Genomic DNA, 20133 nt, shown 5'->3' with positions numbered 1-20133 from the left:
AAGATCCATCTGCCGCTGTAGTTTTGCATAGCGGAAAGTGGGGGAGAGGCTTGCTGAGGCCTCTCCATCCCACTGATGGGCAGTCCCACTTGCCTGGCTTCCCCTCTCTCTGCCTCCTCCTCAGAAAGAGGGGAGGGGGTTCCCTCTGGCCAGACCCTGTCTATCCTAGCTCCGTTTCCAGGCAACCTGTTTCCTGGGCAGTGCCCCCTGGTGCAGCTGTGTTGCCATGGTGACCACAGTGGGTACAGGTGCATCTTCAAGATGGTGAGTGGACCAGTTTTGGTTCCTAGTTGGCCCTCAGTCCTCTCTGAGAGAGCCTAAAGGGATGCCCAGACAAGTCCTCTGACTGCAAGCCCACCAAGCTCGTGCCAGGAGAGGACACGGTTAGGCCGGGGGTGGAGAGGGCAGAGAATGGGGTGGGGGAGGCAGAGGGCGGGAAGAGGCCCATGGCCAACAGCTCTCGTTGAGATCCCAGCAGCAGCCCTGGCTAGAGACTCTGGCGCCCAAGAACGGGCCTCTATCTTCCCTGGAGCAGGGAGGGGAAGGGGACTTCATGTTCTTTGGGGGAAGGGTCATCTTTTCTTTAAATTTTTGAATTCTAAAAATGTATTAAATATACCCACTCCCAAGGTAGAGGTCAACTCCAACGACTTTACATTCAAACTCTAAAAAATGACATTAAAACTGTCCCTATTCCACTAAGTCCTATGCCTCCGTGGTTAAAAACTGTTAACAGTTTATGAAATTTACTTACTGACTTCTTTCCATTTGTACAGATAGATCTCTCTAACTATATATATATATTTTATTAAATTGGGATTATGCTCTACAAATTGGTTTTCACATCTTGCTTTTTAAACTTCATTGTATATCCCAGAGCTCTTTCTGTTCGATATATTGAAATACAATTTTCAGAGTGATATATAATTATTGATACAGCTGACATTGCTGCGATGGTGGGGGGGGGGTTGTTGATGTGGGAGAAGTGGGGTGACGGGGGGTTGGGGGGCGTTTGGGAATGTCTTATATTTTTTGAATATAACATTAAAAAAAAAACAAACGAAGAGGTCATGGGGAAAAAAAAAAGAGAGCAGAGGAAGAGGAGGCCTGAAGTTGGGCCAATCCTGGGGGCTCCCTGGAGAAGGTGGCAACTGACCACCTGAGCAAAGCAAGGAGCTCGTTACAAGCAAGGAAAAAAGTAATACTTGTTACAACTAGAGTGTGCCAGGTATTATGCTCCCACAGTCTCCTTTACCTCTTACAGCAATCCCGTGAGGGGGAGCTGATCCCTCCCACTTCAGCAACATGGAAGAGAAGGCCCGGCTGACGGAGCCAGGATGTGGGAGATGCTAGGACTTCCCTGGCCTGGTGCACTCCAAGTCCGTGGGGCTCCCCCTACCCCACTTAGGTGAGCAGAGTGGGTGGGGACATGGGGCCGCGCCTGCTGTCTCCCCAGCACTCTCTGTGCTCCTACTAGAGTCAGCCAGGTGGAGCTCTGTGCACCACAAAGCACTCTGGAATTCATAAAACGGTAATTTATTGAGCAAGCCTTTGGAGAAGGGAAGTAATGAAAACCGCTATATAAATTACGAGGCCATTGGCATTATACAGCCGGAGCCAGTGCCGTTGGTCCCCTGAAGGGGACAGAGGGCCCCGCCCGACTCCGCCCCCTCAGCCGAGATGGCTGGGCCTGGGGGCCTGAGGGAGAACTCCAGGAGGCAGAGGCCTGTCGTGGGGCCTGGGGACAGACGGAGCTCAGCCTGGTTTCATCTGGGATCCCCTGGGAGGCCATCTGCCCTCCCTAAGCTCAGTTCCCACCGCACACCTGCCACACCCACTGGGGCCTCCTGACGGCCAAGGCCCCTGCGGGTGCCGGGCTGGGCATCTCCTAGTGGTATTATCACTACCGTATTTCCTCAGCTTGCTGACTCACATTATTTCTCTTCCTAGCATTTTAATGGGATCCTGATGCACTTTTAGCTTGAGTTTAACTTAAAATCAGTGCCATCTTTGAATTGAAGAACCTGTTTGCATTTTTAATATTTACGGTCATCCTAAGGACTGTTTCACAGGCATGGACACCACGGCCTGTTCCTCACTTTAAAAAGGAGAAAATCGCCTGGGGGAGGGAGAAGACAGGGAGGCTCACGGGGAGCACGCTGTGGCCCTCAACATGCTGGCCGCGGTCTTAGGAGGCAAAAGTCTGGTTTCCCTGGGGCCTAGGATTTTCCCGGGATGTGGAACCTGCGGTGCTTAACAACAGGTAAGTTCCAGGCGAACCCCACGATGAGCTGGCCGCTCTACTCGTCCCTGGTCCCCGACTTGCTTCCTCCATCCAGGGGAGTTAGCAGCCACCAGGAAGCCGTGACGCGCCTGCCAAAGCCGAGGGGCTGCCCCGCCGTGCTGGGCGCTGGGCCGAGCCACCACGTGGCCATGGACTCATTTTCCTCTTACGAGAGCCCCTCTGGCACAGCGATCTTAACTCCGAACAGCAAGGGACTCCACAGCTTTGGGGGTGGATTGCTGGTTTTATCTGGTAACACATTTCCAGCACAATCCAGGGAGCTGGCCTGAGCCCCACCCCCCCAGTTATGTTTTTGTTTGCACTGAATTCTTGCCTTTCCCAGAAGGCAGAAAGAGGCCCGCATTACAGATGGAAGAAAGGAGCCTGGAGAAGGCAAGGCGGGTCCACCCAGCGCACCCCTTCCGGGCCCAGGAGAGGGCTGTGCGGTCAGCGGGCACTTCTTTCTTGCCGCGTGTCCTGCTCTGCCTGTCCGTGTTCCTTTACTTGGTGGGGGTGGGGGTGGGCAGTGCCACGGCGCCCTGGGCCTGGTTGTCCCCTGCTAACGGTCCTGTAGGTGGAAAGTGAGCTGGAACTTAAGTCCTAGTTTGGGCTTTTACTGTATGACCTTGGACTGATCATATGCCTCTCTGGGCCTTGTTTTTCTTAACTCTAAAACGAGTGATTGGGTTAATATAATAGTTTCCAAAACTATCTGCACCTCTGAACCACTGAGGGAGGTTGTTAAAATACAGATTCCTGGGCCCCACTCCAGACCTCGGCTCTCTGGGTGAAGGCCCAGGAACCGCTGCGCTTACGCAGCTCCCCAGGTGATTCTGACGCTGCTTATTTCTGAGCTGCTATTTGGGCGCCACTGGCCTGGCTGGTCAGTAAGGAGGTGGATGGGAGAAGCCGGCCGGGATGGGGTTGGGGTGGGGGGCATTGCAGGAAGCACAGGACGTGGTTTCAGAACAGCTGAGTTTTGTCTGTTTGCTAGATGATCTTGGGCAAATTACTTCATCTTCGAGTTTTGGTTTCTTCATCTCTAAAAAGGGGGATAATAATTCCCTGGAAGGACGGTTGAGAGGATTAAATTACATGATCGATACAGAAGGTTCCTGCTTCCCCCTCCAGCCGCACGTCTCACGTGTCACCTGGCCCTGTCTTGGCTCGCTCTGTCCATAGCCCTGACTGAGACTGACCAACATCTCTCTACCCTAGAACCTTGGGGGGGAGCAGATGGTGAGTGATGGGCCAGGACAGGTGTGGGGGGGCTGACGGGGGAGCAGATGGAAGGAACAGTGGAGAGGGAAGGGGGAGAGGCGGAGGAGGGCAGAGGGTTCTCTGGGGGCTGAAATATAGTTCCTTCTTTCCGGAATGTGTCTCTTAATCAACTTAATGGGTCTCTGGCTGAGCAGGGGCCTCAGAAAGCAGGAGAGGCGCGATGGAAGCGGCGGCAGCCAATTCCTGGAGGTGGGCAGGGGCAGGCGGGGCTGGCTGCAGCTGCCCGAGGGCGCCTCGAGAGGGCCAGGCAGAAGCCTGGGAGCTGCACTGGGGGTTGGGGCCGTCCCCATTTTTCCTCCTAACCTCCTCCCCAGCCCAGGACCTTGGTCCCCGTGGCTTTGGTAGGAGAGAGAATGCTGGCTGGGAATTGGGAGCACCTGACCCCTGACTTCTGGCTTCTGACCCCTGACCCAGGGCTTCGCCTAAGGGCAGTGGGAGCGCGGTGCCGAGCTGTAGAGCCTCGTCTGTTGGGGTGGGTCGGGGACCAGGTACACAGCGCTGGCACTTAGAGGCAGGTCTCTCCCAGACGCCATCCATCCCTGGGGCTCCAGAAGTCTGCTGGCAGGCTGCAGCCTCGATTCTCAGCCTCGGGAGCCGTGTCAGCTTCCTAAGCAGGCAAGCGCCCGCCTTCTCTTCTCCCTGCCCTAGAACCTCTCAGGAATGACAGCCCCTGGGAAGGCAGCCTGGCTTGGTGAGTCTCCCAGATCCTTCTGGCCGGCCAGCAGGGAAAGACCGGTGAAGGGCCCAGCCCCAGGCAGATGCCCCACACACGAGGTGACATTTGATGCTGCGCCTCAATGCCTTCTCCCGAGGTGGGGAGGAATTTTCAGATCAGTGACAGCAGAGGGTGAGGGGGCTGGGGAGATCAGGTGGGGTGGGGGGAGAAGAGGGTTGGAGGCGGGGAAGCTGATGAGGGGGACTGAAGGGCCCCCCTGTGACTGGGCAATGTCCCAGCTCCCGGGTCCAGCGTGGGGAAGTCCCCAAGAGCCCGTCCCACCTGTAGGAGCTCAGGAACGCAAGGGGAGGGTGACTTGCCCCTGTTTTGCATACGACACTGCCTCAAAGTCTGTTCTCAGCCTTGGAGCAAGCTGAGCTCTTACCCTGCCGGCTGCTGTTTTGTGGCTTAGCTTGAAGGTGCCCCTTTGGGGGTGCAAAGGCCAAAGGCACCAGGGCCTGTCCCAAAGCCACACGGCGAAGGAGGGGCAGAATAACAAAAATCTAGGGCACTTCCTGGTCCTATATGCATTTTCTACTGCATGATGGTGAGGAGGAGGAAGATGAAGAAATAGGAATAATAGTCAATGCTTACCAAGCATTACTGTGTACCGGGTACAGCTCTAAATCCATTACTCCCAGCACCTCATTCCGTCCAAACCCCAACCCTATGGGATCGGTGTTACTATTGTTCTGATTGGACTCACGAGGGCACAGAGGAACGGGGAGGCTTGGTCACGGTCCCAGGCACAGCACTGGACGTGCAGAGCCAGGCTCAGGCCTGGGCATTTTGGCTCCCGGAACCCAGCTCTCACCCACCACATCCTGCACCTACGATTCACCAAGGAGCAAACTGAGGCTGGTGCTGGCCCCGACGCACTCCAGCTGCCCCGCACGGCCCTCTAGGTGGGTGTGGGAGCAGCAGGGTCCCTCCCTCTGGGGCTCCTGCCCACAGATGATGAGGAGTCAATTGCCTTGAGAACATTCTTTGTCTCCTGGGTGTCAAGCCCAGAACAGCCAGGGAGACAATTGCTGCAGGAGTCACATTTGTTAATCTCGCATTCGTTAATTTATTTTATTTTCCATCCCCAGAATTAGGATAAGCCTCTTGAACTCAATATGCAAATGTATGCACAGCAAGATGAACAGGCATCTTGAAAACCTCTGCGCTCTTCCCCCTCTTTGCAATGGTGGAATTGCAGCTCTCCTCAACCAGTGGGAGGGTGGGGAGCAGGCAGACACGGGGGCAGGGGTCCTTTGTCACTCTGTCCACTGGTAGGGGTATGTTAGTGTCGTTCCATTTTACTTATGAGGCCGCAGAGTCAGACGCATGAAGTGCTGAGCTTTCGGTCAGATCCTAAGGACCCAGGCTGGGAGCTGGGCCACTGCCTCCTAATTCCACCTTCTGCCCCCTGCCCCGCCCCCACACCTTCTTACGAGGCCCACAGCCTTGCCTCTGGCTTCCCTTTCTGGTGCTGTCCCATGGGGAAACTGCAGTTTAGGGCCTGGCCTGGCAGGGACTGAGCTGGGTCTGTGGCCCTTGGCTAGGTGGCCAGGGGGCTGGAGGCCTTCCAGGGCCTCCCTCCCCACCCGGCCTCCAGCCCCTCCCCTCCCAGCATCCCTTCCCTTGGGCTGCCAGGGGATGGAGAGGGTCTAGGCCACCCCTCTCTCCCTCCTCTAGTCCTCCCCATGGCCCGACCCACCTCCTGCTCGCCAGGGCTCGGCAGTCCCGCGGGCCTGAGCCTTGGCCTACCTGCTGGAAAAGTCTCTCAGCAACCCTGGAAGCAAAACCCGACAGATGTCTGAACATCGGTCATGTCGCTGAAGGGTGAGAGAGAGAGAGAGAGAGGGAGAGAGGGAAAGAGGGAGAGAGGGAGAGAGGGAGGAGGGAGAGAGTTAGGAACGGGGCTTGAGAAGTCAGGTCTCTAGACTGAGGAGTCCTCTTCTTTCCTCTATCCCTTCCCCCCCTTCCCTTCTTTCCCCTCTCTTCCCTTTTCCACCAGGATCCCCTGTTTCAAATCTAACATCCTGAAGGATCAGGACAGGGCAGCAGAGAAGGCTGGGGAATCTGAGGAGGGCAGGCTGGACCGGGGGAGACCCGAGAACTGGAAATGTGGTGGAAGGTGAGGAAGAGGCGGAGAGCACCAGGAAGTCTGAAGAGGGGCGCCTTGGACAAAAAAGGAGTACTGAAAAAAGAGGGGCTACTGAGAACATATTTTTATGCTCCTCAAACCAGTCCCCAGTGGGTTTGTGCACAATCTGCACACTGAGATTGGAATAAGATTGGAACCTCATCCCACCCATACCCCTGCCTCTCTGCAAGGACGGCCCCACCCCTGGCTAAAAGCCCCCCTCCCTGCCCTCAGAGCCCAGAAGTCAGGAGGTTAGAGGACTGGGAGAGCGTCACGCAGAGAGACCACGGCTGCGTCCTCGGTGTCCCTCACCTGGCCTCTGGCCCCGCGGATCATGTGCCCAAGGCTGCAGCCTGTTGCTTGGGGAAGCGTGCCCAGTGGAAAGCTGCAGCCTGGTGTCGGGGGAGAGGTGCCCACCATCTGTTCCCGGAGAGCCAGCATTGGCTCAGCCAAGTCAAACAGGCTCCCTGAGAACAGGTGCCCCTGGAATCCCAACAGCAGCTGCCAGGCGGCCGGCTGCCCAGCGAGCAGTCGGGGGGCCCCAAGCTGGAGAGACACAAGCAGGCTTGCCCCAGGCTCCAGAGCACCTGCTCTCCCCTTTTCTTCCAGTCCCCTTCCTTCACTGAAGTTTTCCCCATCAAGGTCTTATTGGGAAAGAGTAGGAGGGAATTTGAAAAATAAATAAAAACAAAAGATAAATAAGGGAGGAGCAGGCCACTCGTTCCCCTTTAATTTTTTAAAGGAAAAATTAATTTTCCCGTTGCTTAAGTACCTGTCACCTTAAATTAATGTCTCTAGGAACAAAAATGATGGAGAAGTTGGGTCATTAGGCAAATTTTAATTAGAAGCTCAAATGTCCTTTACTAATAAGATGTTACATATATTTCATTCTGTTCTTGTCTCCTGACTGCCAAAATCTTTGCAATGCAACCGAAGGTCCTTGGGAGAAGGGGGCTTAGGGAGATGGGGTGGGGCAAGGGAGGGGAACAGCGAGCCTCTTTATTCCCACGCAGGAGGCTGTGCAGGGCAGGGGTGCGGTCCGTGGGGAGAGAGATCTCTGCCTTTTCCCCGGGAAGAGGGTCCACTCTAGGACACGAGCCAGCTTCCTCTCTCTGTAGGTGGCTTATTGCTACATCCAATGTTGAGCTCCCAGATCACCTAAGGTAAATGTCTGTGTGTGTATGCGTGTGTGTGCATGTGTGTGCATGTGTGTGCACACTCAGAAAGGCAGCAGAGCAGAGTGGTTAAGAGGTTGGTTTCCGGATCCATACTGCTTAAGAGTCACATTTAGGCTCTAATTACGTGCTCTTGGGCAAGTTACTTACATTCTCTGTGCCTCAGTTTCCTTATCTGAAAAAAATGGGGATGATAGGCACATACTTCCTGTAGGTGTGAAAGGGCTCAATCTGACTTAATACATGAAAACCACATAGAATAGGGCCTGGCAAAAGGAAGCCCCCAATGAATACCAGCTGCATGTGCACCCACAGGCCAGGGAGTATTTGTGCGTGCTGCACTTCAGAGGACAGATCGCTGGATTTGGAGTTGAAGGCATGGCTTTGAGCTGTACGTCTGCCAGTCCCAGCCCATGTGATGTTGCAAGGCCATCCTACTTCTCTGAGCCTCAGGTTTGCCATCTGCAAAGAGGCTCGGGGAGGAGACCTGGAATACCCTCCCAGGGTGGGCTGAGCCTGTTCTGGGGAGCCGTGCTCACTTACCCCACACCACCTTGCCTGCAGGGAGCACCACAAACACCTGTGTCAGGCTTGCAGCTTGTCAGCGAAAGCTCAGCAGAGGCTGGCATGCACCTGCCTGTTTGCCTGTTGGTCAGGAGAGCTCTTAAAGCAGCCCTGTGTGTGTACACGGGGCAGAGCTCCCTCCGTGTCCCTTGGGGGACTCTTCTCTTGTTGACCAAGTCCTTCTCTTGCTCTGCAAAATGCCGTCATTTCACCTAGGCCCATGCAGGACACACTTGCAGGTCACAGGTCTCGATGGCCCCTCCAAGGGCCTGGTGGTCAGGGGCAGTGACAGATACTGCGATTCAGCACCCACTGTGTCAGCCCTGAAGTAAGGATGCCCAGGATCAGGGCTGGGGCATGGCCAGCAGGAGCTTCTCTCACCTGGTTGTGGGAACCCAGGCCTGGGGGGCCCCTGGGGCCCTCCTGGGAAGGGCATTTCCTGTCTCTGGGCTTTAATCCCCTCTAGACACCATCTGAGGTGAGGCAGGAGGATAAACTTGGTATGAGCCTCACCCTGAGTATTCTTGCTCCCTCTGGTAACTCTTTTTTTCTTTTAAAGAGTTATTTATTTATTTGTTTATTTATTTCCCCCCTTTCCCCTTCCCCTCTCACCGCTCTGTTTTGCTGTCTGTATCCATTCACTGTGTGATCTTCTGTATTTATTTCTCTTTTTTGGTCTCCTCTTCTCATTTTCTCTCCTTTAGGATTCACCAGAATTCGATCCTGGGGACCTCTGATGTAGAGAGAGGTTCCCTGTCAGTTGCGCCCACCTCAATTCCTGGTCTCTGCTGTGCTTCACCTTGACTCTGCCCTTCATCTCTCTTTCATTGCATCATCATCTTGCTGTGTGACTCACATGCATGGGCACTGGCTCACCGTGCGGGCACTCAGCTCGCCTCGGGGCACTCAGCTCCCCACGTGGGCACTGGCTCTCTGTGCAGGCACGCTTTCTCTTCTTCTTTTTCACCGGGAGACCCTAGAGATCGAAGCTGGGTCCTCCCATATGGTAGGTGGAAGCCCTATCACTTGAGCCACATCTGCTCCCCCTCTGGCAACTCTTGAAGAAGCTTCTGGAGAAAAAGTGCCGGGTTCTGTGAACGAGTGTGAGAGGGCGCTAACACATGCTCAGCATCTGCTGTTCTGGGCCCTGGGGCAGCCCCTTAGATACACTGACTTGCCCGCTCCTCTCACAGCCTCATGGACGCAGTCGTCACCTTTCATAGACGGGGAAAATTGAGGGCAGGCCATTCTCCTGAGGTGGCATGACTGGTAAGCTGAAATGCAGCTCCAGGTCCGTCTGGGTTTTAATTATTTCCTTTGTGGATTAGGACCAGTAAGAGTCAGAAAGGCCCCCAGGCTCCGTGGAAGAGGGCTCCCGTGGCTTGGAAGCGGCTGGGTCCTGAGCAGCTTCAGGTGAGGCCCTACCCCTCTCTGGGCCACGAGTCAAATGCGCCCTGGAAGCCGCTCCTGAGATTGGGTTTGGAGGGCTCCCTAGAGAAAGGAAATTTTGCAGGACGTTGAGAGGCTGGTGTGGGGGCCGTGGCTAAGCTGAAGCTGCCACTCCCCCCACTCACTGGCCCTAAGTTCAGCTTTGGGGCACGAGGTCCAAGCCGAGGGCAGAGCTATCACCAGGGCCATTACTCACCACGGCAACACCTCGGTGTCTGCCACATTCACTCGCTGTGCCGGCTCCCCACAGAAAGGAATGGAAATTACACTCGTTTTCCAGAACAAAGAGGCCAGCTCGCTGACCTTGCCTGTTTCCTGCGCCGCCTCTGCTTAGTTGCACGAGGGCTTCTGCTCCCACCTGGAGCTGTGACAAGACAGAAGAGGATGGCGCTAGAGGCCTGGGAAGGACCAAGAGCCCTGTCACCAGTGCCTCCCTGTAGATGGTGGCAGGGCAGGGGAGGGCTGAGGCGGGGCGAGAGCAAAGGGTCACGAAGGCTCCGGGCTGGGCTCGGGCCAGAGGAAACACAGCCAGGCGAAGAGCGCTCACTGTGATCAGCTGTTGTACGACGTGAAGCACTTCCACGTTATCTCCCTAAATCCAACCACGGCCCCATTTGAAACCCTGAGGAGGCGGGCTCAGAGGCTGGGCGCCTCGCCCAAGGACACGGGCGTCTCAGGGGCAGGGCCGCGTTTGAACAGCAGCCCCGCCTGGCTCCCCTGCTTCGGGGTGCCTCTCTCCGTCACAGGAGTCGGAAGCTCTTTTGAGAGGTGTGCCTCAGTGCTGTCATGGGACTCTCTGTGGGCCTCAGTCTACCCGTCTGTAAGATGAGAAGATTAGACCAGATGGTTTCTAATGTCCATTTTAGTGCCGTCCTTCATCTTGAGAGGCGAGAGTTTTCAGGCTCCTCCCCAAAGTCGAGGACCCCGAAAGATTTGGAGAGACATCAGGGCCTTTATCACCAGCGAACTGGAGTGGAGTCCGTGCCCCTCAGGACCTTGTCATCCCTGCCTTCGGTCGCTCTGTGTCCCTTGGTGACTGGTTCTAGCTCTGCAGCGGAGGACGGCTGCCAGGAGGGGGTAAAGAGACAGCCCCGCTCGGGAGTCCAGAGGCAAGGAAACCCAGAACCATTTCTCTGTGGCACAGCAACACCTCTTTCCTTTCCCCTCCCTCCAAACCACAGGCTCCAATTAGCAGGTTAGCACCAAAGTCCCCAGATGCCTGCCTGCCATGGGTACACTGAATAATGGAGGGGTTTCTGGGGCTGTGCCGGGGAGGGTGGGAGGTGGGACGTGAACCTGCAAAAATGTAGTGAGAGCAGCACCAGCTTCTGGGTGCTGCACTTTCCTCACGCTTTTAGGAAGGTGTCTGATTCCTAGAAGGGCCCGAGGATAATCTTATAATTACTCCTTTCCTCTGAGCTCGTCCTGTCGTTCTAGTATTGAAGAATGAGCCTAAGGGACAGGGATACTGTGTCTTGTGCTGCTGGCCGGCTGAGAGGGACCCAGCTCTTGCCCTGTTGGAAGCCTGAGCTGGTGAGAGGGCCATGGCTCCCGATCTGTGACCATCTCCCATAGGGATTTCTCGGGTCGGTGGTGAAGGTGTCGTCTTCTCGGGGGCGGAGGGGTGGAGAGTTTAGTCTGAAGGAGTTGAGGGGTGTGAAGGGGAGAAACAAAGTTCAGGTGCAGAAAGATGACTGAAAAAGAGTATTTGAGTGGATGCTGGAGGAAAGAGCAAAGCCCTCGCTCTCAGGTGGCCTTCTCTTGGAGAGGGTGAGTCAAGCTCCTCACTCCCAGGGAGCCCCATAATAAAGGAGGACAGAATCAGGAAGTGTGTGCTTGGGCTTGTGTGTGTGTGTGTGTGTGTGTGTGTGTATGAGCAGTCCCAGCCACAGGTCAGGAGCTACCACTTTCTAAATTTGTTCAACAGACACTGTAACAAAGAAACCTTGAGAAAAGGCTTCTCTTACTCTGTTCCTTGTCATTTTAAGCAGAAAAGCTCAAATTGGGAAGATACATATGCATTTCATGTCTCACTCTACCAAGAGGAAGGCGATGGACTTTGCAGTCTTTGTAGAGTTACGACTCCACAAAGGCTTTTGTGAAAGAACAGGCTGGGGATCCTAGGAGCGTACCGAGTGCGCCAGTGCCGTCACCACCTGACATCTGAGGACTCCTTTTCCTCTCTGGCCTCAGCTTTCTCATCTGTAAAGTGAAAGGTGGGATTTAAAAAACCTTCCAGGTCTTTTCTAGCCCTTGCCATTTTGCTTTTGTTTTCCTGCAGTTCTTCTCCCCAAGGAGGCAGGAGCTGTCCATGGTTCTGAAGAGCTTGGACTCCATCAGGGATCGCCTCCCTCTGGTCTGGCCTAATTACAGTTGTACTTTTTCCATTTGCCAATGATCAAGTTTTGTTCGTACATGTGTCAAGCATTGTATTCAGAGGTGTAGGTGATACAGCCAAAATGCAAGCTCAAACCCTGCCTCCAAGCAATGTGTGCAAGTCAGAATATACACATACTAGATCAGGGCTAAGGAAACTTAAAAGACATTTAGTCCAAACCTCTCACACTGCAGATTGGTCCCAAGAGGGGAAGGGAGTCCACCAGAGTCACTGAATTGAACCTATCTTCCCAAGTCATTGAAGGTAGAGCTCCTTCCCAAATGGAATATTAACTGGCTGCCAAATTGAGAGATTCTGGAGGGGCCACTGGAGTTAGGTTAATTTAGGCAATTACTGCTAATATTTCCATGCTTTGTGGGTAGCCCCTGAAGCTATAAAATAAAAGAGGGTAGCTCAGTGCAAACAAATTAGCATTAGCTAGAACCAGCCCCACTTTCATACACCCATCACAATTTCACCCTCTGGTGACACTTTTCCGCAAGGACATCCTAATTCTGATGCTGCTCCTGATGGTTGCTCCTGGCTGCACTGGTCAGGGATCCCATCAATGTTTATTTGCACACATTTTCCTATTTATTAGGTCCAGGGGTTATAGAGAGGAATTATTGGCATCTGGAGAAGAAAATGAACAGCTTATTTACTCACGTGGTTCTTTCTTCTCTTCCATGGGCTAAGTGTGGATGGCAGAGGTCCTTCCAGCATAACTGATCTCTATGCCTTAAGAACATGAGAATTGGCCTCCAAGAGCCCTATTTTTCTCTCCATCCCTGGATTTAGAGCAGGGCAGGGGTTTGAACTTCAGGCATCTGAAGTTCAAGTGGACTTTGCTGTCTTGGTTTTATGAGGAGGAGTTCGTTTTATGATGAGGAGTTCAAAATCACACTGTATATTTCAGAAGACTGAGGCACAGAAGGAAAGACAGAAGAGAACATGGCATTCATTGAGTCCTCAGCATGCTGTGGCTATTTTACATTTATTATTCCACTTAATGCTTCTAGTTGTCCTGTGAAGAAGGAATTGCTATTATCATAGCAGTTTTACAGATATGGCAGCAGAGGCTGAGAGAGCTTAGATGCCTGGCCCAAGCTCAACAGCCAGCAAGCAGTTGATAATAGTTTCTATTCTCCATCCACTCCAAGATGAGTAGCAGGTCCAGGGCTGGAAATGAAATGGGTCTAAAAGAATCTCCCATTGAGTCCTTTCAAATTGCCCATCTTTTCCCACCTGTAGCCCCTGTCTTGGTTGTAGCAGGCAAAAAACCCTGTTTCCTCTTTTTTCCCTGGAAAGTGAGGCTGGGGTGGGGCTTCTCCCTCTTTACGCTTGTCCTCCAGATCTCCAGTCTTCCTCTTGGGGGACTTTTGGTGGTACTAAGTGCCTTTACAAAATTGGAAATGTTCAGAAAACCCACTCTGCTTCCCAAGGGCTCCCTAGAACAGTAAACCTGCAGGTGGAGATGCATCCTGCTGGGACCAACTTTACTCGCCCAATATCTCCTGCTGACGCCAGCCTGTCTCCCCTTCTCACCTCGAATCCACCTGTGGGGTTTATGTGAGTAGCACTGGTGTGTAGGGAGGAGCCCTTCCCCCCAAATTCCCAAAGGAAAACCATTTCTTAGAAATGTGGTAGAATTGTCAAATTACTTGAAACCCATTGTATCAACTGTGAAAACACAAGTCTTTATTCTGCAGCATAAAAATGGCTAAGATTTCATCAAGAAGGGAAATAAAAGAAAAGAAGTTCAGCCAGGTGTCACCAGAATCTTGGGACCAGGAGGAACAGTCAGGGCCACATCCACAAGGGCTGGCTCTCCATCCCCTCCCTTCCCTGCTGTTTAATGAGGCTGTACCTGTGGCCGGGCCTGGGCCTCACCTGGCAGGCCTCCTTCTCCTGACCTGTTTATCTGAACTCTGCCCTCCTTTTGCCCCAGGACGAGCATCTCCTGGGGTCATGAGCAGCTGGCATTGTCCGGGTACATTCTCGGGATGAACTTGCTGCTCTCAGGGCTCAGGCCTCTGATGCAGAGGACATCTGGGCTGCTCAGGCCTCCTCGCCACAGGGTAGGTGACCTTCCTCTTTGATAGAGGAGCAGGTGGGTCGGTTTGGCTCCAGTGAGGATTTTGTGCTGTGACAGGTGGCCTTGAGTGTTTGGGCAGGAACCGTCACCCTTCCCCCACATCCAGTAGACTCTGGCTATAGGGTAGGAGGAGAAAAATTAAAACCAAGGCTTATTATGGAATTAGGGCCATAAAACCACAGGCTACAGCAACGCAACAGCTATAGCCATAAACTGAAGGCACATTCAGTCGTAGAATAGGTAATTTTACCCATTAAGTAGGAACATTTATGTACAGGTAACAGAATAACTCCTGTTCTTGTGTTTGTTACAATACTGGCCCTTTACGTAGTTTTTGTGGCTGCTTAATTCTGGCAGATGGATGAAGAGGTATGGGCCGGGCAAGGTCAGTGTACATAAAACTGTGGCCGCAGTTGAATTCTCTGACCAAGGAAGCAAAGCGTGGTCAAAGTCCATTTCTCCATGCTTCTGCCTCCAAAAAGGATGAGCCCCAAGATCAGTTCAGATTGGTGGAGCTTACTTTGGGATTTAGGAAGCAGGACTTTTGCAGTAGTCCTTGGGTTCTGGTTTGAGTTAATCAAATCCCCCCAAAGACAGGTTCAAGTCCTAACCCCTGGTCTGGTGAATGAGTTCAAACTGAATCAGGGTGGACCTTAATCCAGTGTGACTGGAGTCCTTGTAAGCAGAAGGAATTTGGAGACAGTAGTAGAAGTAGGAGGAGAAGACGAAGGGGAGTAGATGGCCAAGTGATGGAGGTGGAGATTGAGTTAGGGATTGTGGGCAAGTGCCACCAGCGAGCTACAGACTTCAGAGAAAGCACGACCCTGCTTGGACCTTGATTTTGGTGTTCAGCCTCCAAACTGTGAATACTGGTCTGCGGTACTTTGTTACAGCTCCGGTAAACTAAGACAGCTCCTTCCCCATCCCCCACACCTTAATTCAGTTAGTCACAGTCCCTCAGCATTTGAGGCCCACTTCTGGGTCAGGTCTTTGAGTTCTGACACCCCTTTTCCCATCTGTGGGGGGCTTTTGGATCCTCCCCTGAGTGTCCGGGTCCTGGACAGAGGTGGCTTTAGAGAGTAAGGCTTTCTAAATCCTAGAAAAGGCAGAGAGCGTTCCAGAAAATTGAGAGCTTTCCAGAAATTTGAAAGCTTTCCAGAAAATCTCCCTAACAATTAATGACCCATTCTAATCTCTAAATTCAACAAGCATACCCTCAACAAACTTTTTTTTTTTTTTTTTTTTTTTCAGATTCCACCCCTACAGACATTAACTCACATCCTTCCTCCACCCCCCGATTTCCAGTAAGCCACTTTTCCAGACTCTAGCTCTCTGAGGCAGTTAACTTATTTCATATCATTGAGGTCATATAGTATTTGTCCTTCAATGCCTGGGTTGCTTCACTCAACATAAGATTCTCAAGGTTCATCCATGTTATCACGTGCGATTGTAGTGTATTGGTTCTTACAGCTGAGTAGTATTCCATTGTGTGTATATACCACATTTTATTGATCCACTCATCTGTTGATGGACTTTTGGATTGATTCCAACTTTTGGCGATGGTGAACAATGCTGCTATGAACATTGGTGTACATATATCGGTTTGTGTCCTTGTTTTCAGATCTGATGGGTATATACCCAGCAGTGGTATTGCTGGGTCATATGGCAAATCTATGGATAATTTTTTGAGAAACTGCCAAACTGTCCTCCAGAATGGTTGGATCCTTCTGCATTCCCACCAGCAATGGATGAGTGTTCCCCTTTCTTCACATCCTCTCCAGCATTTGTATTCTACTGTTTTTTTCATGGCTGCCAATCTTATGGGAGTAAGATGGTATCTCATTGTAGTTTTGATTTGCATTTCCCTGATAGCTAGGGATTTGGAGCATTTTTTCATGTGCTTTTTAGCCATTTGTATTTCTTCTTTGGAGAAGTGTCTGTTTAAATCTTTTTCCCATTTTTTAAATGGGTTGTTTATCTTTTTGTTTTCGAGATCTATGAGTTCTTTATATATGCAAGTTATAAGTCTCTTATCAGATATATGGTTGCCAAATATTTTCTCCCATTGTGTGGGTTCCCTTTTTACTTTCTTGACAAACTCCTTTGAGGTGCAGAAGGCTTTAATTTTGAGGTAGTCCCATTTATCTATTTGTTCTTTTGCTGCTCGTGCTTTTGGTGTGATATTCATGAAGCCATTTCCTATTACAAGGTCCTGTAGATGTTTCCCTACACTGCTTTCCAAGGTCTTTATGGTCTTGGCTCTTATATTTAGGTCTTTGATCCATCTTGAGTTGATCTTTGTATAAGGTGTGAGATGGTAATCCTCTTTCATTCTTCTACATATAGCTATCCAGTTCTCCAGGCACCATTTGTTGAATAGGCCATTCTCTCCCAGTTGAGAGGGTTTGGTGGCTTTATCGAATATTATATGGCTATATACATGAGGTTCTATATCTGAACTTTCAATTCGATTCCATTGGTCTGTGTGTCTCTCCTTATGCCAGTACCATGCTGTTTTCACTACTGTAGCTTTGTAGTATGTTTTGAAGTCAGGAAGTGTGATTCCTCCTATTTCGTTTTTCTTTTTCAATATGTCTTTGGCTATTCGGGGCCTCTTTTTATTCCAAATAAATTTCATAGTTAGTTTTTCTAGTTCCTTAAAGAAGGCTGTGTTGATTTTTATTGGGATTGCATTGAATGTGTAGATCAGTTTTGGTAGGATAGACATCTTAATAATATTCAGTCTTCCTATCCATGAACAGGGAATATTCTTCCATTTATTTAGGTCTTCTTTGATTTCCTTGAACAATCTTGTATAGTTCTCGATGTATAAGTTTTTTACATCTTTAGTTAAATTTATTCCTAAGTATTTGATTTTTTAATTTACTATTGTGAATGGTATTTGTTTCTTGATTTCCTCCTGATCTTGCTCATTATTGGTGTATAGAAATGCTACTGATTTTTGCGCATTGATCTTATAACCTGCGACTTTGCTAAACTCATTTATGAGTTCTAGGAGCTTTGTTGTAGATCTCTCAGGGTTTTCTATATATAGGAACATGTCATCTGCAAATAATGAAATTTTGACTTCTTCCCTTCCAATTTGAATGCCTTTTATATGTGGTTCTTGTCTCAGTGCTCGAGCCAGTACTTCCAAGACAATGTTAAATAGGAGTGGAGACAATGGGCATCCTTGTCTTGTTCCTGATTTTAGAGGGAAGGATTTCAGGATTTCGCCATTGTAAACAATGTTGGCTTTAGGTTTTTCATATATACTCTTTATCATGTTCAAAAAGTTTCCTTGTATTCCGATCTTTTGGAGTGTTTTTATCAGGAAGGGGTGCTGTATTTTGTCAAATGCCTTTTCTGCATCTATAGATATAATCATGTGGTTTTTTTCTCTCAATCTGTTTATATGGTGTATTACATTGATTGATTTTCTTATGTTGAACCATCCTTGCATACCTGGAATAAATCCCACTTGGTCATGGTGTATAATTCGTTTAATGTGTTGTTGAATACGATTAGCAAGTATTTTGTTAAGTATTTTTGCGTCTAGGTTCATTAGAGAAATTGGTCTGTAATTTTCCTTTCTTGTGGTGTCTTTGTTTGGCTTTGGTACTAGGGTAATGTTGGCATCATAGAAGGAATTAGGCAGTGTTCCTTCTGTTTCGATTTTTTGGAATAGTTTCAACAGGATTGGTGTTAGTTCTTTCCGGAATGTTTTGTAGAATTCACCTGTGAAGCCGTCTGGCCCTGGGCTCTTCTTAGTTGGGAGATTTTTAATGACTGATTCTATCTCTTTGCTTGTGATTGGTTTGTTAAGATCATCAATTTCTTCTTTTGTCAGTATGGGCTGCTTATGTATTTCTAGGAATTTGTCCATTTCCTCTAAATTGTCATTTTTGTTGGAATATAGTTTTTCAAAGTATCCTCTTATGATAGTCTTTATTTCTGTGGGGTCAGTGGTGATTTCACCTTTCTCATTTCTTATTTTGTGTATTTGCATCTTTTCTCTTTTTTTCTTTGTTAGTCTCGCTAAAGGTTTGTCAATTTTGTTGATCTTCTCAAAAAACCAGCTCTTGGTCTTGTTTATTTTTTCAAGTGCTTTCTTATTTTCTATTTCATTTAGTTCTGCTCTTATCTTTGTTATTTCCTTCCTTCTTCTTCCTGTTGGGTTACTTTGTTGTTGTTTTTCTAATTCCTTCAAATGTGCAGTTAATTCTTCAATTTCTGCTCTTTCTTCTTTTTTGATATATGAATTTATGGCTATAAATTTCCCTCTCAGTACCGCTTTTGCTGCATCCCATAAATTTTGGTATGTTGTGTTATCATTATCATTTGTTTCAAGGTAGTCATTGATTTCTTTTGAGATTTCCTCTTTGACCCACTGTTTTTCTAAGAGTGTGCTGTTTAATTTCCAAATTGTCGTGTGAAGTCTGGGTCTCTGTCCCTTGCAAATTTCCAGCTTGACTCCACTGTGGTCAGAGATATTGTTTTGTATGATTTCGATCTTTCTGAATTCATTAAGCCTTTCTTTGTGGCCTAGCATATGGTCAATCTTGGAGAATGTTCCATGTGCGCTTGAGAAAAATGTATATCCTGCTGTGTTTGGGTGTAATGATCTATATATGTCTATTAGATCCAGCTCTTCTAATATACTGTTCAAATGTTTTGTTTCTTTAGTGATTCTCTTTTGAGATGTTCTGTCCAGAGTTGATAGTGGTGTATTAAAATCCCCCACTATAATTGTAGATGCATCTATTCTTTCACTTAGTTTTTCCAGCGTTTGCCTCACATATTTAGAGGCGCCCTTGTTAGGAGCATAAATATTTATGATTGTTCGATCTTCTTGACAAATTGTCCCTTTCACTAAAATATAGTATCCTTCTTTGTCTCTCACAATTGTTTCGCATTTAAAGTCTATTTTGTCTGATATTAATATAGCTACTCCTGCCTTTTTTTGGTTGTTGTTTGCTTGTATGATTGTTTTCCAGCCATTCACTTTCAACCTCCATGAGTCTCTGGGTCTAAGATGTGTCTCTTGTAGGCAGCATATAGATGGGTCGTATTTCCTTATCCAGTGTCCCAGTCTGAATCTTTTGATAGGTGAGTTTAATCCATTGACATTCAGTGTTATTACGTTTAGAGAGTTATTTATGGTAGCCATATTTTGGTTGGATTTGTGTTTGTTATATTTTGTTTGTATTATTTTATTTTCCCCTTCTATTTTTGTCTTTCTTGTTGCTTTTACACTCTCCTCCATCTCTGACTGTCCTGTTTTTTCCTTTCTTCCTGCAGAATTCCCTTAAGAATTTCTTGAAGGGGAGGTTTCTTGTTGATATACTCTTTCAGTTTCTGTTTATCTGTGAATATTTTGAACTCTCCATCATTTTTGAATGCTAGTTTAGCTGGATAGAGTATTCTTGGTTGGAAATTTTTTTCCTTTAGTACCTTGACTATATCATACCACTGCCTTCTTGCCTCCATCGTTTCAGATGAGAAATCAGCACTTAATCTTATGGAGTTTCCCTTGTATGTGATGGTTTTCTTTTCTCTTGCTGCTTTTAGAATTTTTTCTTTGTCTTGAGCATTGGATAATTTGACAAGTATATGTCTTGGGGTGGGCCTGTTGGGGTTTATGACCAGTGGAGTGCGCTGTGCTTCTTGGATATGTACATCTGTCTCTTTCAGTAGATTTGGGAAGTTTTCATTCATTATTTCCTGCAACACTCCTTCTGACCCCTTTCCCTTCTCTTCTCCTTCTGGAATGCCTATAATACGTATGTTTGAGCGTTTTGCGTTATCATTCAGGTCCCTAAGTCCTATCTGGATTTTTTCTACCTTTTTATTGACCACTTCTACTATCTGTTTGATTTCCAATGCACTGTCTTCCACATCACTAATTCTCTGCTCTGCCTCTTCTAGTCTGCTGATATTTGCTGCAAGTGTATTTTTTATTTCTTGAATTGTGGTGTTCATTTCCATCATATCTGTTATTTTTTTGCGCATGTCTGCAATTTCCCCTCCGAGTGTTGTCTTCACGCTGTTAACCTCTTTCA

The sequence above is a fragment of the Dasypus novemcinctus genome, chromosome 21, assembly GCF_030445035.2.
Source record: "Dasypus novemcinctus isolate mDasNov1 chromosome 21, mDasNov1.1.hap2, whole genome shotgun sequence".
NCBI lineage: Eukaryota > Metazoa > Chordata > Mammalia > Cingulata > Dasypodidae > Dasypus > Dasypus novemcinctus.
This window is presented reverse-complemented; position numbering follows the sequence as displayed.